Below are 19783 nucleotides of genomic sequence, written 5' to 3' on the forward strand. Positions count from 1 at the left end.
GTTGTATGATACAACACAATTAACAGTTAATTGTGCACCAAGCAACCCGTGATCCAAAATCTCTCTCTCACTCTATACCACTCGTCTATCCCCTCCCTTCGTGGTGGTTCGTGATTTGTTCGTTGCTCGTTCTTCTCCATACACTACTACAAAAAGAGTACTTTCTCGACGCTGGGCCTTCGACGCCAGGCAAGTAGGGTCAGCTATTAAATGCACTATGCGTATTTTACTAACGCTTTTAAGCGTCGAAATCAGTTTTCGGCAGATAAAAGCGTCGGGAAACTCTAGAACGTGACCAACACGTGAAATCAACACCCATGATTTCATAATTTAAGAAAAAAGAAAAAAAAAACCAACCCCTTACTACTCAGTTATCAACCCTAACTATTCTTCTCATCTTCATTCGTAATTCTACAAAGAGGCTCATGGAACTATGAATTTCAAACTCAGATCTTCGCTCCTCTTCGAATCAAATATAAATTCAGATCTTCACCCCTCTTGAATGAATTTCGAAGCGTGCTACATCAGTTTCAAAGTTAGATCTTCGTCAGTCGTCCCTCTCTAATTCTATTTCGAAACGAGGTAAATCAATATAAGTTTAGATCTTCAAGGCATATTTCGAGCTCATCTTGGGCTTTCAAGGTACATCAATTATATATTCAGATCTTTGTCTAATTTTAATCAATTTGTTCTTCATCTCTGTGCCGACAACATTAAGGGGTATGATTTGTTTTTGGTTTTTTTTTTTCATTTTTAATTCAAAATTGGGTTTGTGGATTGTTTTTAAAGCTTTTTTTTTTCAATAATGTTACCAAAGTATGGTCAGATGGGTTTAATTGATTATACAATAAAAATTTCAAGGTTTCTTTATGTATATTACATATGGTGCTACTATTTTTATTCAATTCTGAAAAACGTGCCTTTTGTTATTCTACATTTGAAGCACGATATTGATTAGATAGTGTTGTATGATAGATTGTTGGTTGGGTTTCGAGTTTAATTGATTAACAATAAAGATTTCAAGGTTGAGTATTCTTTTCATTTTTTTTGTGCTAATGATGAATTGTCTTTAATATCTCCACTGTTTATGTGGTTTAGTCATGTAAATTATAGAAAATTATAACTTATTATGTGTATAAAATTTGGCTTATGTGACAATTAGCTTCAACTGTGTCTTGTAATTGTTGCTTTCATTATTGAATATTCATTCTTAACTTTTATACCTAGCTTGCTAATATGGGACAGACTGTAAATTTGTTTGGCAATGTGTCATGCAACATTTAACAAAGGTTTGACAATGCTCATGTTTGGCCGGAAATCAGATTCATATTATTGCTCACACAACAACTACAATTATTCTTGAAATATTGTTGTCACTACTCTGTGGTTGGATCAAAAAAATTTCATTTCATAGTAATAGAACTATATAGGACAAAACTAAATAAAATCGAAAAATTGTTCTCTTTTGTCTCATTGCCCTTTCTTATCTAAAACTTAAGTTATTGATTGCAGGCACGATCTATCTTACTTTATTTCGTCCAACTAGCAGGCAACTTCTTTTGCGTTGTATGAAGTAAATGTCTAATAGCATGCTAATTGATATTGAACTTGAAGTTAGTCAACTATTAAGTTATAGTTCTAATATTATATGTTCATTCATGTACTTTCTTTTGCATATGTAGGCATTTCATGCACTGTCACTATGTGCTACCCATATGAGAGAATAATTTAAGGAATCCGGGAAAAAGCCAGAATTGTGCTCCTAATAACTTGGGTTTGTGCTAGGAATTCTGGGAGATTGCTGGTATACTCTCTTCCCTTCTTCCCCCCTTTCTCTTAATTCCACCTCATAGAACTTCACTATATGCTTTCTTTATTATATACTTTGAATACTAGTAAATCTAGCTGGAAAGCTCTTTATAAATTTAATAGAATTCTTTATATATGTTAAAATGAATGAAGAGTCTTACATATTTTAATGAATAAAGAAACTAGATAGAAGAAGAATAATGAATGCAGGCTCTGATAATTTTAATAACAATTTTCAAATGCACCTGACTGAGACTTCCTGAGAGCTAAGACAAATCAAACTGCATTATTGTTTAGCATTGATGATCACTAGGGTCTGTTGTTATTGTTTAAAGAGGTATGTGACTCAACTCTGGACATTCTTAGATGTTCAATTTTTCAACCATATTGCTATACCTCAGTACTTACAGTTGTTGATTAGTTGTGTACCCACTGATTGCAATTGTATACTATGTATCTAATTCCTAAATAAAATTTTATTAGCGATTGCATGTTATAAGTTGATATAAAATTACCCCAACTTCTCTATAGAGGTGTTTTTGCTCATTGTAGGATAAGGAGGCTTAAATATACGTAGGAATGTAGTTGTACCCATGAAATTCCTATGCAATAACCGTCTGCTACTTCACCATGACAATTGATTATGTATACTTTATAGGTTTATTGTGCTGTTATGATTATAGAAAATATACTCTGACATTACAAGCTGCTGACATAGCTCACAAAAAAAAAAAAAAAAAAAAAAAAAAAAAAAAAAAAAAAAAAAAAAAAAAAAAAAAAACTATGTTGTGTTTTTTTTACCTATTATTGAACCTAACTTTAATTTAGATCTGTGCTCTAAAGGAAAGCCCAAGATGAGCTCAAAATATGCCTTAAAAGTGGTATGTCAAATTTAATTACTCACTTATTTAGTATTAATTTTACATATAATGAAAATAACACATGTATATGTTGGCATGGCAGTTGAAAATTTTGATGGTTCTGACCCTTTTGATGCGTCACCAACGCTGTCAAGTAAACTTCATTCCATTTCAAAAATCGTTCACATTAGCCTTGAGCATTTTTTTTTGGTGTACATGGTTTATAGGTCAATATTATACTTAAAATCAGGGCCTTGATAACTGTAGATTTTAATGTTAGTGACGGTTGTGAGATATTTTAACTTAGATCGTTGGATATATACATCTAAAATTATATGCTTGAGCTTGCATGACAAATGTGCGGGTCATGGCTCTAGTCTATTTTATATATTGAGCTTAAAGTCATTAAATACGGGCAAATGATATTGTCTTCCGAGTATTGATGACGCGGGTGCATGGAACTTAGTGGAAGAAGTGGAAGACATGCCACGTGTCATGACACGAAGTAGGGCCAAGCTCCTTGGAGGTCACCTTTCGGGGCTAACCATCATCACACTTGAAGAAAAGAAGCTTATCAATATATGATGCAGCTACTTCATTCAGCCATATCTCCTTTGTTACAAGGAATTTTTAGGTGGTTCAAGTTGGAGGTGAAAGTAGAGTTCAAGAGCTTTCCAACGAATGGTCACATGCTAAATTTGAGCGAGAAACGAAGAAGTTATGAACGTTTGAAGTTGAGCTGTCAGAAGCAGGAAAGTTCGGCCGAACCTACACTGTTGTTCGCCCGAACTCCCAGGCAGTTTCAGAGCTGATTTTTGCACCTTTGCAGGAGTGGCCGAACTCAAAAAGTTCGGCCGAACCTACCCACAAGTTCGACTGAACTTACCCAGAGTTCGGCCGAACCTTTTCCCGTTTTTCTTCCAGTTTGTGCGAACTATTTAAGTTGTTTTAAGACGTTTTTGCATATTAATTTTTGTTGAACTTTGTAATCAAGAGACTTTCACTCTCTACCATAATCTTTGTGATTATCTTGCTTTCTTTGTGATTGCATCTCTTGTAATATTTGTGGTTACACCTTAATCTTAGCTTTACTTGGTGTTGGCTTTGATTAAGACCCCTATTTCATCTATCTTTGTGAATTTGAGATAGGTTATCTTGGTTTGTTGGTTTGAACTTGTTGTTACTTGATTTCTCCTCCCTTTTACTTGTCTTTCCTTGGTTATTAGCCTAGAAAGATCCTACCTTTTTTATTTTCTCTTTCCCCCTATCAAAAGATCTCATCTTTTCCCACAAAAATTTGAAATTTCCCTCAAAATACAAGCTTTCTATCTTCAAACATGGGTGATAGATACTATTATGAAGATGATGAAGGTTACAATGAAAACTCTAGATTGGATGCTCTAGAAAGGAAGTTTGATAGACTTCTTGAGGTCTTGGAGAATAGAAGAAGTCCTAGAAGGAGGAGGAGCCCTAGTGAAGAAGATGACTCTCACTCTCCTCACCGGAGAAGGGAACACCGCCAACGACACCATGAGGACAACCGTGACCGAGACATCAAGTTGGAATTTTCGGACTTTGAAGGTAATCTTGATCCCAATGAATTTCTTGATTGGGTTAGAAGTATGGAGAATGTGTTTGAATATAAGGGTTATAATGATGAAAAAAGTTTCAAATTGGCCATCCTTAAACTCAAAAAACATGCTTCTTTGTGGTATGAGAACTTTAAGAATCGTAGGAAGAAAGATGGAAAATAAAAAATCACTTCTTGGGAGAAATTGAAGAAACATATGAACAAGGCTTTTGTGCCTAGAGATTATTTGCAAGATGCTTATCTTAAATTGAACTCTCTTAAGCAAGGAACTATGTCGGTAGAGAAGTATACTAGGGAGTTTGAAAAACTTTCTATCATGAGTGGAGTTGAGGAAGCACCGGAGCATAAGATTGCTAGGTATATTGGTGGTCTTGAAAGAAAGCTTGGGCAAAAGGTTGATGTGCATGCCCATGGAAGTTTTGATCAAGTGGTGCAAGTGGCTTTGAAGTTTGAGAAGTATGACAAGGTGAGTAGTGCTAGTGGGTATCCTAAGCCTACCTTCAAGAATTCTTTTGCTCCAAAGGGTGAGACAAGCAAGCCCATTGTCAAAGATGACAAAGGCAAGGCTCCCATGCATTTTCCTAACAAAGATGATCACAACAAGATGGGAAATCAAAAGACTTGCTACAAGTGTAGAGGCTATGGACATTTTGCTAATGAGTGTCCAAATAGTAGAGCTATGATGATTCGTGAAATGGATGATGATGAGTACGAAGATGAGAAGAGGGATTTTGGTGACCCTATATATGATGAGGAGGATGAAATTGTAGTTGACGCCGATGAGGGTCAAATCCTTGTAGTGAGGAGAGCACTTCACTCCATTTCCACCCCTTTAGCGGAAGAGCAAAGGGAAAACATCTTCCAAACTCGATGCACCATCAAGGATCGGGTTTGCAATCTTATCATCGATAGTGGCTCTTGCACTAATGTGGCTTCAACAACATTGGTGAGCAAGCTCAATCTTGAAACTACCGATCATCCTACTCCCTACAAGCTTCAATGGCTTAACAATCACAATGAGGTGAAGGTAACGAAACAAACTCTTCTTTCTTTCTCAATTGGCAAGTTATATAAGGATGAGGTGCTTTGTGATGTATTGCATATGGATGCTTGTCATGTATTGCTTGGTAGACCTTGGCAATTTGATAGAGATGTGATGCATGATGGAAGAAAGAACACTTATTCATTCATGATGGATAAGAAAAAGATTGTACTCAACCCCTTGTCCCCCACCATCAAACACAAAAAACCCTTGGGTACGGGAAACACAATCAAAGAGAACCTTCTCATTGAGGAAAATGAGATGGGAAAGGAGATAAATCAAGGACACATTGTCTTTATTTGTCTTCTTAAGGAAACACAAGAGAGTGAGCGAGAGAACCCAATCCACCCCCTTGTCAAGGAAGTATTGGTTGAGTACCATGACGTTTTCCCCGATGATCTCCCACCCGGTTTGCCACCTATTAGGGGAATTGAACATCAAATAGATCTTATTCCCAGATCACAACTCCCTAATAGACCGGCTTATAGGTGTACCCCCAATGAAGCAAGAGAGCTTCAAAGACAAGTTGGTGAGTTGATTGAAAGAGGATTTGTAAGGGAATCCCTTAGCCCTTGTTCGGTTCCGGCTCTTTTGGTTCCGAAAAAGGATGGTACATGGAGGATGTGTGTGGATAGTAGGGCCATCAATAACATCACCATCAAGTATCGCTTCCCTATTCCCCGACTTGATGATATGCTTGATGAGTTACATGGTTCCAAGGTGTTTTCGAAGATTGACTTGAGGATGGGGTACCATCAAATTCGTATGCGTGAAGGAGATGAGTGGAAGACCGCTTTCAAGACAAAGCAAGGCTTGTATGAGTGGCTAGTTATGCCATTTGGGCTCTCTAATGCTCCTAGCACTTTCATGAGGCTCATGAATGAGGTACTTCGCCCATTCATTGGTAAATTTGTTGTTGTTTATTTTGATGACATACTTGTTTATAGCAAATGTGAACTTGATCATGCTAAACATTTGAGGCAAGTATTTGAAACATTGAGAAGTAGGCGGCTTTTTGCCAAGTTGGAAAATTGTACTTTTATGGTGGATAGTATTGTTTTTCTTGGTTATGTGATTTCAAATGTGGGGATCTCAATGGACCCTAGTAAAGTGGAGGCCATTCAATCTTGGCCTACTCTTACTACTCTCACTCAAGTTAGGAGTTTCCCATGGTCTAGCTTCCTTCTATCGAAGGTTTGTGAAGAATTTTAGCACTATTTTGGCCCCGGTGACCGAATGCATGAAAAAGGGTACTTTTGAGTGGACACCATCGGCTCAAAGGGCTTTTGAGAAACTCAAGAAGAAGTTGTGTGAGGCTCCAATCTTAGCTCTTCCGAATTTTGATCAACCCTTTGAAGTTGAATGTGATGCTAGTGGGGTTGGAGTTGGAGCAGTTCTTGTGCAAGGAGGGAGGCCGGTTTCCTATTTTAGTGAGAAGCTTGGTGGAGCAAGAATGAGATATAGTACCTATGACAAGGAGTTCTATGCTATTGTAAGGGCTCTTGATCATTGGTCACATTACTTGAGGTCTAGACCATTTGTACTACACTCCGATCATGAATCTCTCAAGTACATCAATGGTTCTCATAAACTCAATGCAAGGCATGCCAAATGGAGTGAATTCCTCCAATCATTCAATTTCTCTTCTAAGTACAAGGAAGGGAAGAGCAATGTTGTTGCCGATGCTCTTTCTAGGAGACATTGTATGATCACTATTCTTGATGCGAAGTTTTTAGGGTTTGAGTTGCTTAAAGAGTTGTATCACGATGATGAGGATTTTGGTGGGTTGATGAAGAAGTGTGACGAAGGGGTCGATGGCTCTTTCATGGTGCAAGAGGGTTTCCTTTTCAAGGGAAACAAGCTTTGTGTTCCGAAATGCTCTCATCGACGGTTGCTTGTTAAAGAAGCTCATCAAGGAGGGCTAGCCGGACACTTTGGGGTTGCGAAAACATATGACATTCTTCGAGAGCATTTTTATTGGCCCAAGATGTTTGGTGATGTGCAAGATGTGATAGCTCGTTGTGGGGCTTGTCACAAGGCTAAGAGTCAATTCCGTGAAGGACTCTACTCTCCTCTTCCGGTCCCTAGTCACCCTTGGGATGATCTTAGCATGGATTTTGTGGTTGCTCTCCCTCGCACTCAAAGGAAAAATGATTCCGTGTTTGTTGTGGTTGATCGTTTTAGCAAGATGGCTCACTTCATTCCTTGCCATAAGACCGATGACGCTTCTCATGTGGCTACCTTGTTCTTTAGAGAAGTGGTGAAGCTTCATGGCATTCCAAAAAGTATTGTGTCGGACCGTGATCCTAAGTTCTTGAGCTACTTTTGGAAGACTTTGTGGAAATTAGTGGGAACCAAGCTCTTGTTTAGTACCTCTAGTCACCCTTAAACCGATGGCCAAACCGAGGTGACTAATCGTACCATGTCCACCGTTCTCCGAGCTATCATTAGCAAACACATGAAAGATTGGGATCTTAAGCTACCTCAAGTTGAATTTGCTTACAACCGCTCTCATTGCATAGCTACCGGGAAAACACCATTTGAAGTAGTGTATGGTTTTAATCCCCGCCTACCACTTGACTTGTTGCCTAGTATCCCTCAAGAGGAGTTGAGCTTTGAGGCAAAAGATAGAGTTGAAACGATGAAAAGGCTTCATGAAGATGTCAAGAAGAGAATTGAGAAGACAAATGAGAGTTACAAGGCAAGGGAAAACAAATTCAAAAAGCCAAGGGAATTCAATGTAGGTGATCTTGTGTGGCTCCATCTTCGGAAGGAAAGATTCCCGGCTAAGAGAAAGAACAAGCTCATGCCAAGATCCGAAGGCCCCTTTGAAGTTGTGGAAAGAGTTGGACCTAATGCTTATAAGCTCAAGCTATCGGGAGACTTTTGTGTTCATGCTACCTTTAATGTTGGTGATCTTGCTCCTTTTCTCTTTGAAGATGATATTGGTGATGATGATCCGGAATTGAGGGCAATTCCTTTTGAAGAGGAGGGGTTTGACACGGGTGCATGGAACTTAGTGGAAGAAGTGGAAGACATGCCACGTGTCATGACACGAAGTAGGGCCAAGCTCCTTGGAGGTCACCTTTCGGGGCTAACCATCATCACACTTGAAGAAAAGAAGCTTATCAATATATGATGCAGCTACTTCATTCAGCCATATCTCCTTCTTTACAAAGAATTTTTAGGTGATTCAAGTTGGAGGTGAAAGTAGAGTTCAAGAGATTTCCAACGACTGGTCACATGCCAAATTTGAGCGAGAAACGAAGAAGTTATGAACGTTTGAAGTTGAGCTGTCCAGAAGCAGGAAAGTTCGGCCGAACCTACACTGTGGTTCGCCCGAACTCTCAGGCAGTTTCAGAGCTGATTTTTGCACCTTTGCAGGAGTGGCCGAACTCAAAAAGTTCGACCGAACCTACCCACAAGTTCGACCGAACTTACCCAGAGTTCGGCCGAACCTTTTCCCGTTTTTCTTCCAGTTTGTGCGAACTATTTAAGTTGTTTTAAGACGTTTTTGCATATTAATTTTTGTTGAACTTTGTAATCAAGAGACTTTCACTCTCTACCATAATCTTTATGATTATCTTGCTTTCTTTGTGATTGCATCTCTTGTAATCTTTGTGGTTACACCTTAATCTTAGCTTTACTTGGTGTTGGCTTTGATTAAGACCCATATTTCATCTATCTTTGTGAATTTGAGATAGGTTATCTTGGTTTGTTGGTTTGAACTTGTTGTTACTTGATTTCTCCTCCCTTTTACTTGTCTTTCCTTGGTTATTTCATATCAATTGATGCCTTGATACTTTTGGTAAGTTTTCTACTCCGTAATTGGTTTTGAAAGTTGGTTGTGATTTTGGTTTGATTAGGTGGAATTTTTTTCTTTTTTTTCAGAGAATGTATTTTATATTTTTTTTGGCATATGGCTCCCTAGTGTTACTTGTTTTGGTCTATTATTTATTTTATTTATACTCTTTTGATGATGTCTTGATGCAAACTGAACTATACTGTGGTGCAGGGTTAAAAGATTATCTGGGCATTCATGTGTGAATACTTAGAAGCAGTAGAAAAGGGATGACATTTAATAGTGCAAGATTACAAGGACGGAAGAAAAATATTTATTTACTATGTAAAGATTTTCTATAAGTGTCTCAGAAGTTGTTCCACTACACCTACGTACAGTTAGTCACAAATGAAGTATAAGTTGAAGTTATATCTGTTGTAATAGAAACTCATTACTATATGAGATCTTGTACATAAACTATATATTTACATGCAATAAAAAAAAATTGGCATAATTGTCTTATATATATATATATATATATATATATATATATTGGTAATAGTATACTAGTAATAATTTTCAGTGTGAAATATTTTTTTGGGAAGTATATTCGAGATATTTTTAAAGAATATGGACAAGAAAAAGCGTCCCCAATTTAGAAAATATAGACAGAAAAAAGTGTCACTAAAATATTAAGCATTAAATATACGATACTCTAGACACTAAAAAGCGTCGCCAATGTTAAAATTCTAGACCCAAAAAAGCGTCGCTAAAATTAAGAAAGTGCGCCAACTATAGCAAACTTCGACGCTGCGTATAAAAATTAGGACACATTATAGCGTCGAGATTTGCGATGCTTTTTGATGACGTCTAATTTTCTCGACGCTTTTTTCCAGCGTCGAGAAAGAATTTTTCGACGCTTTTTGGCGTCGAAAAAATGCTCTAAAAGCGTCCAAAAAACACGGATTTTCTAGTAGTGATGGAAGGTAAATTCAAGTGTTCTGTTGCGAGTAACTAGCATTAGTGGAGGTCTTAATTTGTGCATGTGGACCAAGTAGAGGAATCACGCTTGAGGTTCTTTATCTCCCTTGTTCTTGTTCGATCGCACGTGGAATCACACTTCAAAGTTATTAATTTTAATTCTTCATGTGTTATGCATGATCTAGGGATTAGGTGCTATATGAATATGATTCATTTTTTCTGCATTCGTACCTATAAACTCTTACAAATGTTACCATATTCACTTTTGTAATCTTATGCTAGTTTTTGTTTGTTAAAACTTATTCCAAAATGGCTCTTTAAGCCCATAATTTATACATATATCTCATTTTGTGAGTGTAAAACAAAAAAAAAAAAAAGGAAATGTTAGTTGTATGCATCACCAACCCTTATATATGTTTTAAAGAAAAATTGTATGGGTGTTAATTAATGGGATTACTTTTGCTACTTTTGTTGAATGATTGAAATTCATCCTTGTTTTGTACACTTAAATCTTATATATATCATACTAATATTAGTTATGTTATGTTATTGATTTTGAAATTAAACTTGTTTGTTTTCAGGTATGGATTATAATATGCAACTTAAGATACTCTTGTTATGCAAAGAGTACTTAGATGAGGAGGATAATTTGTGGGATTTGATTGCTTGCAGCACATGTTACATTACAAAGCATTATTTGAACCTGTAGACACCCATTTGTGTCTCCCTAAAACCAAACCCAGTGATGAATACCTTTCGCGTCGAATCATAATCGAATGAAGTGAAAATGTGGAAAGTCTAATGTTGCGGTTAGTTTTTATTAAAATTCTCTCTTTTTGTTTTTGAAAATCTACTCTATTTTATGAAAATATAAAATCTAGTTTGGTTTGGTCTATTACAAGGGTCCAATAATAGTGTAGTTGGATTGGGTTTGAAAAGAGCTTTCTAACGATATATTATAAGCCCAATTCCGATGCAGAATGAGGAAGTTATGGCCTAATTACTAAACTGGGTCCGGTTTAATCTTTATTTGCGGCCCAATGATCTAGAGGAGGGTTGTAGACACCCAAATGCGTCTCCCCAAAACCAAACCCAGTGATGAATACATTTCATGTCATTTGATTATTGAACGAAGCGAAAGTGTGAAAAGTCTAGTGATGAGGATGCTTTTATTAAAATATCTCTTTATTTCTGTTTTTGAAAATATTTCTTTTCTTACCCTATTTATGAAAAACATGAATTCTAGTTTAGTTTGGTCCATGAAAAGGGTCCAATAATAGTGCAGTTGGATTGGGATTGAAAAGAACTTTCCAACGATATATTATAAGCCCAATTTCGATGAATAATGAGGAAGTTATGGCCAAAATACTAAACTGGGCTCGGTTTGGTTCTTACATACGGCCCAATGATCTAGAGGAGGGCCTATTATTAATTATCATTCCTAAAGTTATTAGTTTTGATTATAGTCTTCTAGAATACTCTAGAAGGTTCTCTTAAATCCTAACAGAGTTAGGATTGATAATTATGTTTCAAAGAGTTTGAAATTGAATAAAAATACTCCTTTTGAGAATCCTTGTTTTGTACAAAATAGAATATATTTAGATATTATTTTCGTAATTCATAATCTTTATCCAAATTTTATATGGTTGGATAGATATTGAAATTATATTTCCAATGATATATTATAATATTAATTCCGAGCTATAACGAAAAAGATATGAATGAGATATGAAACTCTATCCAAAACTGACACCCTTCCACTATTTTGGTCATATATTTTTATCTAAAAAATATTTTAAAATGATTCTAATTGGGTTGAAAATTTGACTTTAAGATCTTTTTAACGACATATTATATGCCTTATTTGGACTTCTGGATCAAAAGATATGATAAAAACAAAATCCGCAAAAACTGTCTTGCACCGCCAGACGACAGGCCTGTCGCGCGGCGGAAGACTCTGTCGAGCGGCGACAAGCCCTATCACGCGGCGACAGAGGCTATTGCGGCGAAAACGGCGTGTTTTATTCCTCTTTAAACTCCGATTCTTTTTTTTATCTAATCCGGACTATTTTCATTATAAATAGCGTCCTTAGACCTCCGTTTTTAATCATCAATTCTCAATCTAATTCTCACCAACTCTCATCAAGAAATTCTTGATACTCTCTCTCTCTTTTTCTAAACCTACTTTTTAGAAACAAAATTCCGCATTCACAAAATCTCGACATACCTAGCCAAGTTCGAAGTTGCCTTCGCCTTAAACGTGAAAGGTCTGATATTTCTGAGGGTTTGGTCCCAAATCTCTATTTTAATTATTTAATTTAATTTATATTTTCCTTGAAGTTACTAACGTGTGTATTTTTTTTATTAGAAAGTGGTACGAGGCATCCAACTAAGTGCTTTAATTGATTTATTGATATTATGATATAGAAATCATGCTTAGATTGTTATTTTGACTCCTAGTATCATGTTAGGATTTTTTTTGCTTCCTAGTATCATTTTTAGGGTAATTTCTAATATCAAGTATGATTAAAAGAATGCTTTCTTTTTTCTTCCTAATAGCATGTTAGTATTATGTTAGGGTCAAATCTTTGATTTTTAATGTTTAGTGACATGCTAGGGTTTGTTATTAATCTTGTTAGTATCATGCCTAGGATCTTGCTATTATTATGCTTTAACATTATGATTTTTATTATAATTATTATTATTATGTTGCTTGATATATTATTATTGTTATTGCTTGATCACACCTTTTATGCATGTTTAAAGGGAATTGGTATTTGTAATCACGCTTAATAAGTTAATTAATAATCTTGTTTAAGGTTAATTTGATTATAATTCAAGTGATTGCCAATAATAGTTTTATTTGTGCATTAATATTCAACCAACATAGATAAACAAGTTTAGGGTAAACCTAATGATTGCATGTTAGTCAGAAAGCGCACATGAATACGAGAAGAATAAAGTAAAGGCAAATTATTAGGGCAGGTTCTTTCTCTTTTAGATTGGATTTGTACCTTCATCCCCGAACTTCCAGTCTTGGTTCAAGATCTATTGGAGTTAACGATCTCATGGATCGTTAAGTGGTGTAACCTTCACCCTGTGAACGTTTACAAGTTCCTAAAACTTGTTGGCGACTCTTTTGCTCTAGCTTCTTTCCCTTCAGACGTCACCGTAGTTAAGTGTATGATCACAGTGGGGTTCAAGTTTGGGATAATGCTTGAAATATTCCCTACAAGGGCCTATTATGAATTATCATTCCTAAATGCAATTAGGATTGATTATAGTCTTCTAGAATCTTCTAGAAGGTTCTTTTGAATCCTAATGGGATTAGGATTGATAATTAAGTTTTATGAAATTTATTTGGAATAAAAGACGTGTTTTATGTAAAATTACAATTTTACCCTTCGTACGGACTTTTACGACCTGATTTTATCAAAAATTAGAAAACGCGTGGAAAAACCTTTTGCAGCGCCAAACGTCAGGCTGTCGCAGAGGCGTGTTTTATTTCTTTTCAAACTCTGATTCTTTTTATCAATACCGGACTATTTCATTATAAATAGCGTCTTTGGACCTCCGTTTTTAATCACCAACTCTCATCAAGAATTTCTTGATTCTCTCTCTCTCTCTCTCTTTCTAAACCAACCCTTTTATAAACAAAATTCCGCATTCACAAGATCTAGACACACCTAGCCAAATTCAAAGTTGCCTTTTCCCTAGACGTAAAAGGTTTGATATTTCTGAGGGTTTGGTCCTAAATCTCTATTTCAATTATTTGATTTAATTGTTTGTTTTATTATTTTCTTTGAAGTTACTAACGTGTGTATTTTGTTATTAGTAAGAGGTACGAGGCATCCAAGTAAGTGCTTTAATTGTTTTAATTGATATTTTGATATAGAAATCATGCTTAGATTGTTATTTTGTTTCCTAGTATCATGTTAGGATGTTTTATTGCTTCCTAGTATCATGTTTAGGGTTAACTAATATTTCTAATATCAAGTATGATTAAAAGAATGCTTCCTATTTTCTTTCTTAATATCTTGTTAGTATCATGCCTAGAATCTTGCTATTAATATTATTCTTTAACATGATTATTTATAATAATTATTTTGCTTATTATTATGTTGCTTGATTATATTATTGTTATTGCTTGATCACACCTTTTATGCATGTTTAAAGGGAATTGGTACTTGTAATCACGCTTAATAAGATAATTAATAATCTTGTTTAGGGTTAATTTGATTATAATTCAAGTGACGCCAACAAAAGATTTATTTTGCATTAATATTCAACCAACATAGATAAACAGGTTTAGGGTTAACCTATTGATTACATGTTAGTCAGAAAGCGCACATGAATACGAGCAGAATAAAGTAAAGGCCTATTATTAGGGCAAATTCTTTCTCTTTTAGATTGGATTTATACCTTCAACCCTGAACTTCCAGTTTTGGTTCAAGACCTATTGGAGTTGATGATCTCTTGGATCGTTAAGGGGTGTAACCTTCACCCTGTGAACGGTTTACAAGTTCCTACAACTTGTTGACGACTCTTTTGCTCTAGCTTCTTTCCCTTTGGACGCCACCATGCTTAAGTGTATGATCACAGTGGGGTTCAAGTTTGGGGAAATGCTTGAAATATTCCCTACAGAACCATATATATAAGGAACCTTGTTTGACCTCGTATTTAACTGACCAAATGTAGATGATTAAGTTACTTAACGGTAATAAAATACGTTGTTTTCATGCTCTTAGAATGTACCCTCCTTTATTTGTGGAATTATACACAGATTTAGTAAGCATTTACAGTTTAACACCATCACATAGAAAGTCAATTATAGAAAAAGTGCGCATATTTGTGTATGTCCTTGCTCATGGTGCCCCAAATATATTAACTCATGAACATTTTCAACACTACGGCGAAATAGTGAGTCGAGTATTCAAAGAAGTTTTTATGCAATGGATGGAATGTCAAGGGATATACTAGTACCTACGGATCCTAGTTTTAAGGAGGTGCCACAACAATTAGCAAATGATGTTAGATACATGCCATATTTCAAGGTAATACCTAGCTACATGCATCATTACATTTAAATGATTACCTTTCATTATGACTAAAGTTCTACAGGGGATATTCTGTATGACATTACATATTATATTTAGATTTAAATTTGAATGTTTTTCGGTTGTCTCTTGGTAAGATCTGAAGCTTTAATGTATTATACTTTCTCCATTCTGTATTATCTTATAAAATTGTACTTATATTTTAGTAAAAATTATAAAAGGTTGATATTTTGAGAGTATACAAATCTAACAAAATCTTAAATGACTATATTTATTTTAATGTATAAATCACAATGGGCGATCAAAAGAGTGTGTGAAAAGTCAATAACGTAAAATTATGAATATTTTGATAAAAAAAGAACAGGGGATACATTAGTTATATATTACATGAAGGGGGTATGGACAATTGTAGCCTACAAAGATCCTCCTTTGATTAATCTATTGAGTATTACTGTCTTGGAGTACCTAATTTTATTTTTGGTTAATTTCAATTGCAAGAGGAAATCAATTTCATGATAAATTCTAAATTGATTGTTGCGCTATGCTTTTATGCTTTCCATGTCAGATAATGAGGAAATAGAATTGGTTGGTGCTGAAAGGTTCTCAGATTATATAGGGTGAGTGCTAGTAAAATTTGATGTTCAATATTTTGAGCAATGACATGCATGTTTATGATGGTTCACAAATTATATGAGCTTTTTGTTCATTGATTTTCATGACTAAACCTTTCTTCTTTGAAAAGTGTAACATTATCTTTTTCACATTGTCACCTTTCTTAATTGGTATAGCTTACAATTGGATTTCTAATATGTCTCTATGAAGGTTGAGAAATAGAGAGAGTGTGGACAATCCAAATACAAAATGACATATGCTTAAAGATGAAAATATGTTCATTCACAAAATTTCCTCTTTTTGCAAGGTGCTGCAATCTAGACTAGATTGAATAATGGTCTTCAGTCTTAATAAGCTTAATAGATTAGCTAATGTTCTTTAGTCTTATTAAGCTCAATCACCAATCGGGTGCATGGGAGTTTTATGGAGGTGATGAAAGCTGAATTTTAATCTGTCTAGAAGAAAAACGTCCGAGGAGCAACCATCATCTAGGGTTTATCTACCATTTTTTTGCAACTGTTGAATTATCTCCTAATTTTCCTATTCACTCCTCGCATACTCACTCTGCCCCCTTTTTTTTGTGGGCCCCTCCTCTTTCGAGATTTTGTAAACTAAATTTTGATGGGTCTGCTACCACAAATTCGGTAACAACTGGTGTGTTTCTTCGTGATCACCTGGGAAATCACATAGCTAGTCGCACTTATAATTTGGGCTCTTACCCAAATTTTTTGCAGGGCCGGCCACGAGGGTAGGCCAGGGTGCGGTGGCCTAGGGCCCACGCCAGAAAGGGGCCCAAAATTATAAAAAAAAATCCAATTAGAATAATAGTTTATGGGCTTGATTTGCGTACTTATAAATATGTCCAAAAGTATTAGATTCCCTCTAATAAGTTAATGTAAAAATGGATTTATTAGCTTTTATTTTTTTAGCTCTCATATCACATAATTAGGTAGAATTAACAATGTTTTCTAATCTCTTCCCATCCTTGTACTCTAGTTTCCCATGATTAACAACTTCCAAAATACATAATTTTCAATTACACCGCTTCAAATCTTCTCTAATTACCCAAATTTAAGCCCTTTTTTATTTGGCTAATTAATTCGTCAAAAAAATATTTGGCTATTATTATCATGGCAATGGTTAAAAAATTAGCAAGATATATAGCAGAAAAATAATTCTTTATCAAAAATTACTCCGATTAATGTTATGGTTTGTTCAACTTTTATTTGGTTGTCAATTAGACAAAGGTAATACAACTATTCCTCTTTAATTTAGAAATTTTTGTTGTCTATAAGACCCCTCTCTTACATTATGCCTAGGGCCCATAAATTATCAGGAACGGGTTGGCCGAGGCTATTGCTCTTCATAATGGCCTTCGTCTAGCTTGTGATCATAATATCTCTCATATTTTAATTGAAGGTGATAATCTAATTGTTATTAATATTTAGCATGGAAATTACAATTGCCCTTGGAAATTGCAGCTGCTCATGGCCAACGTCACCAAGATTTTTGAGTCATTTGCGGCTTTTGATTACCGCCACATTTACCATGAAGGAAATCGAGCATCAAATTATGTTGCTTTTCAGGGCTATTCTAAAGATATCAACCTGTTTATGGATATCAAGTTTTCTTTTTTGTTACTTTTTGACAAATTAGGTTACGGTCTTGTGAGAAGACGTTCCTAATTTTTCATGTAAAAAAAAAAATCATTCTGGCATTTTTTTTATATACATATACCTCATTAGAGCAATTTAAAGGCTTGTTTACAATAGATGCTTGTTACCCTTGCTACAATATATGTTGGTGTTACCTGCCGTAATGTTGCTACAACTTGTTGTTTCACCTCAGTAGTTGCTTTGTACATCCTGCTACAATGTTGCTCCTTTTAATCACCTACTGCAATTTGATGCTTGCTAATTGTTGCTACTGTTGCTCAGTTGGAAATGTTGCTCTTTTTTTTTTTTTTTTTTTTTTTTTTTTTTTTAATTATAAAGTGTTAAACTACAAGATTTGATGAAAATACTTGTTTTTTTAGTTGTGAAAGGCATTAAGCCCTTTATTTTTTTGACAAGAAGAAAAAGGATTTCATTAACGATAAATAGTCAAATGATGATTACAAACAATTCCTAATAAATCTAAAATTTCAACATAAGTACAAATCACATTAGAACTAGTTACAACGCATGTTTGATCAGCGGTTGCCTTAATGAAAAACTTCATCTAAAGCAATACAGTGAGTTGGCACTAATTCGTCTTGAGATCAGCGAATGAGTAGTTGTTTGGGTAAAAAAACTCATATGGCCTTCTAGATACTTTCGGAGATGATGAAACCCTAAATCTTCCATATTTAGCACACGAACAAAAAAAAAGATAAACCTAATTGAATAAACACCATCATAAAGATGGGATCTATTTGTTGAAAGCAATTAAAAAGTTTTTTGGGGCTTACCACCGGTAAAAACATTGGTGAAAGCCCCTACAAAAATTTGCAATTGAGATCAGAAGAAAAGATATATAAGTGAAAGGGAAAAAGGAGAAGAATGAAGAAAACCTTTAAAAAAAACACACAAAAAAAAAATCTAGCAATAGAAGCTAGAAAAACCCTCCCAAGAGGAAACCCTACATATTATTTACTTTGCAAAGTATCTAATACTATGTAATATTTTTATTTGATCTATATAAGTAATATCTAATTATTTTTTATTTAGTTTTGTAATATGTATATTATTGTGAAGCTATATATATATATATATAATATATATATATATATATATATATATATATATATATATATATATATATATATATATATATATATATATATATATATGTATATATTATACATCTTTTTAGAAACAGATAAGGAAGTTGTGACGCTTTTATGCATCATATTTGTTTGGCAGGTAGATGGTTAAAAAAAATCAAGGCATCAAATTTTGGACGCATAAAAGCGTCACAATAGAATTTATAGTGATACGTAGTTGCGTCATAATATTCTTACAAAATGACATTAAAAAGCATAAAATATTTTTTTTTAAGTATATGCCGATTCTAATCTTTGATCAATAATATCTTTAATTAATAATAAAGTATAAATTCTAACAATTGAAAATTAATAATTTATTCATCGAGACTAATCTATATATATGATGAATGTAATTTCATAAATAATATAATCTTTTAGACGTAGAATGATGAACACGCAAACACTTGCTATTTCCGGTGATTTTGTGATTTCCCCTGGGAATATATTCCGTTGTCGGAATATTCGCCTCTGACGGTTAATTTAGTAATATGAAATCAAAAAAGTTAGAGAGAGAAAGTATAAAGAAATTGGCCGGAGTTGTTTTAATGTTCTTATGAATGTTATGTCACAATCCTCCCTCCCATCATGCATGATTGGGGTATTTAAAGGGGTAGGGATTTGTGCCTTTCAAGGTTATTACCCTTGAATGACGTTTTCTGATTGGCGGCGCAATTAGGCATGGACACGTGTCCTTGGGGGGCGCCGTTTTGCAACTTTTTTCGGATTCAGGTGGACGTTTTCTTTCTTTTTCAGGTGCTCTTTGTAGGGCTTACATACTTGTCTTCTTCATACAGTGACATGTGTCGCCCTTTGATTGGGCCACGTGTAACTATAGGATTGGTCTAAGTTTTGGGTTAATTTTTACCCTAAACATTTGCCCTTCAAAGGGGGTGGCTTGTACTCTACGAGCCGCCTCCTCTAGTATTCTGCTCGTCCGGATGTGTCCAAGTATTCACAGAAGTTTTGAGTATTTCTTTAGTATGCGGACAATACTATCCGTCTTATCTAGGGATTTCTCCCTTGGGTCGGAAGCTTGGTCCAGTTCGCCTATAATTCCTCAATTGGACACTTTTGGGTCTTGAGGTTAGTCGGACGCAACAGGCCAACTGTCTTCAAGACTTTCCCAAGTTTTCTACACGGACAAAGGTAACCATCTGCCCCTTTTTCTTCCTCTTTTACTTTGTTTTGTCTTTCATTTTTATTTTAAAATTTGGCTCAACACTCGGATTCGTCCGTTTCTCCTC

At 35.0% G+C, this 19783-nt stretch overlaps 1 long non-coding RNA gene across 1 annotated transcript; it reads left to right on the plus strand.

Moving 5' to 3' along the window:
• Positions 1 to 337: 337 nt before the first annotated feature.
• Positions 338 to 9603, plus strand: LOC145636080 (uncharacterized). The gene is made up of 3 exons (XR_014114010.1): positions 338 to 642; positions 1683 to 1804; positions 9318 to 9603. It is a non-coding gene; the product is annotated as an uncharacterized LOC145636080 (long non-coding RNA).
• Positions 9604 to 19783: the final 10180 nt, after the last annotated feature.

This window comes from Chenopodium album, chromosome 6, assembly GCF_948465745.1.
Source record: "Chenopodium album chromosome 6, dcCheAlbu1.1, whole genome shotgun sequence".
Taxonomy (NCBI): domain Eukaryota; kingdom Viridiplantae; phylum Streptophyta; class Magnoliopsida; order Caryophyllales; family Amaranthaceae; genus Chenopodium; species Chenopodium album.